This window comes from Cebus imitator, unplaced genomic scaffold, assembly GCF_001604975.1.
Source record: "Cebus imitator isolate Cc_AM_T3 unplaced genomic scaffold, Cebus_imitator-1.0 Scaffold19, whole genome shotgun sequence".
NCBI classification, from domain to species: Eukaryota; Metazoa; Chordata; class Mammalia; order Primates; family Cebidae; genus Cebus; species Cebus imitator.
Genome location: NW_016107334.1, coordinates 11,578,887 through 11,581,441, shown reverse-complemented (window position 1 = coordinate 11,581,441; position 2,555 = coordinate 11,578,887).

The following is a 2,555-nucleotide window of genomic DNA, read 5'->3' as shown; positions in this document are numbered from 1 at the left end:
AAAAAAAAAAAAATTTTTTTTTTATTGACAGGGTCTCTCTATGTTGTGCTGGTCTTGAACCCCTGGGCTCAATCAATCCTCCCACCTCAGCCTACCAAAAAGTTTCTCATCTTTAAATGGACTCTGACACTGGCCTGAGATCTCAAACTGGCATTGCATGAACTGGACCCCATGGGAACCTGCTTTTCCAAAGGAAGTCAGAGGAAGGAAGTCAGAGGTAGGTGCTTCCCCCGGCTCTAGGCCCCGCCTCTTCCTGTGGTTTGCAGCCCCTGGCACCCACAGCACCTCCTAAGACCCCACGTTCCCTGCTGAGGGTTGCCGCATTGTGTGCTGACCATTGGAACCTTCCCTGGCCAGGTCAGGGTCCTGTCACCACATTGTCTAGAGGATAGCAGGTGCTCCTGAAGCATTTCTGAATTGGACCATATGTGAAATGTACACCAAACAGTTTTTAATAACCTGTTGCTCCTGGAGTAATTGAATTCACTGCTGTTGAACCTACCCTGGGCCTGAGGAACTGGCTCAGACGAGACTGAAGGAGACTGAAGGCACATGGCACCTGCAAGCAACATGGACCCTGCAGTGGATCTTATGGAGGGGAAGTGCTAGACAGGGTGTCCGTGGGCCAAACGACTAACTGGAATATGAGCAGACAGATGCATGCATGCATGTTACACTTCCTAAGGCCGGAGTTGGAACGGCAGAGTAAGGAGCTTAGCAAATCCGCTCCCTAAAAGGTATCATCAGCAAAACAGGATAAAATGGTCAAAACCACCATTCCAGGACTGGAAAACAGCCAAAAGCATATAGCACTTTGAGACATGTTTGCTTAAGAAAAAATACCCTGGTGTCAGAAATGGCATTTTTGCCCAGGCTTTTTCTAGCCCCACTTACCCTCAACCCCCAACCCCCATTCTGGAAATCTGCTAGGCAGGGGAAGCCATGGGGCCCCGCAGCTTTACTGCCTGCTGGGGCTGGCTGGATTTGAAGCGGGTGTAGTGGCAGTCTTGGGAAAGGCCAATGGTGTCGCCAGCCTCAGGTCATAATAGGAGTTGGGCAAACATCAGACCAATAGACTAGTCAGAAATTTGCGAGATTTGGAGAATGAGAACCATAGTGGGCCTTGATAAGTGCCCACATGTCCATGGCAGTCTGGAAGACCAGGTGTATGTGCAGGGCTGTGCAGAACACCCAGGAGAAACTGCAGAGTCCTAGCTAGCTATAGACTCAGCCCTGTATCTGTGGATTCAACCAGCCATAGATTGAAAATAGTAAAAAAAGTGGACAGGGAAGGGGACTCATGCCTATAGTCTCAGCATTTTGGGAGGCCAAGGTGACCAGATTACTTGAGCCCAGTAGTCAAGACCAGGCTGGCTAGCATGGTGAAACCCTGTCTCTACATAAAATATAAAAATTAGCTGGGCATGGTGGCATGCACGTGTAGTCCCAGTTACTTGGGAGGCTGAGGTGGGAGAATCACTTGAGCCTGGGAAGGGGATGTTGCAGCAAGCTGAGATGGTGCCACTGCACTCCAGCCTGGGTGACAGAATGACACTCTGTCTCAAAAAAACAAAAAAAATAATAATAATACAGTTGTGGGGGAGCATAAGAAATGGGAAAGGTTAATGGGTACACAAATAGAGTTAGATACAATGAATAAGCTCTAGTATTTGATAGCACCACAGCGTGACCACAGTCAGCAGTAATTAGTTGTACATTGTAGAATAACTGAGGGGCGTAATTGGAATGTTTACAACATGAAGAAACAATGAATGCTTGAGGTGATGGATGTCCCGTTTACCCTGATGTGATTATTACATATTACACACCTGTATCAATAGCTCATGTACTCCACAAATATATACACCTACTAAACACCCATAAGAATAAAAATGTAAACACAAAAGACAGTGTGACAACTATTTATAAAGCACTTATAGTGTGTTAGGTGTAGGTAGCACAGTGGGGACCTGACATCTGTGAGAGGGCTGCACAGGTTATACACAAGTACTGTTCGATTTTCTATAAGGAAGCTGGCTATCTGTGAGTTTCAATATCTCTGGAACCAAATTTTGGGTTCTGGAACAAACCCCCAGTGGCGACCAAGGGTTGACTATACTGTATATCTCTGGCTGAACATGAGGCCTTGTGCCTGTCCAGGGGAGATGTGAAACCTGACAAAATGGGAAAGCTGGGGCACATTTGTGCACTGCCTGAACTCTAAATGCATTCCCTAAACCACACACAGATCCACTGGCAAAGCGTGGAAGCCTTACTGGTTAAAGGTGTTTAAGTACATTTGACCAATCATTGGCAGACCACATACGCTAAGCCACAGGCAACTACTAAGACGCTAGACTTAAAAATAAAAATGGCCAGGCATGGTGGCTCACGCCTGTAATCCCAGCCTTTGGGAGGCTAAGGTGGGTGGATGACCTGAGGTCAGGAGTTCAAGACCAGCCTAATATGGTAAAACTTCGTCTCTACTAAAAAACAAAATTAACTGGCCGTGGTGGTGCATGCCTGTAATCCTAGCTACTCAGGAGGCTGAGGCA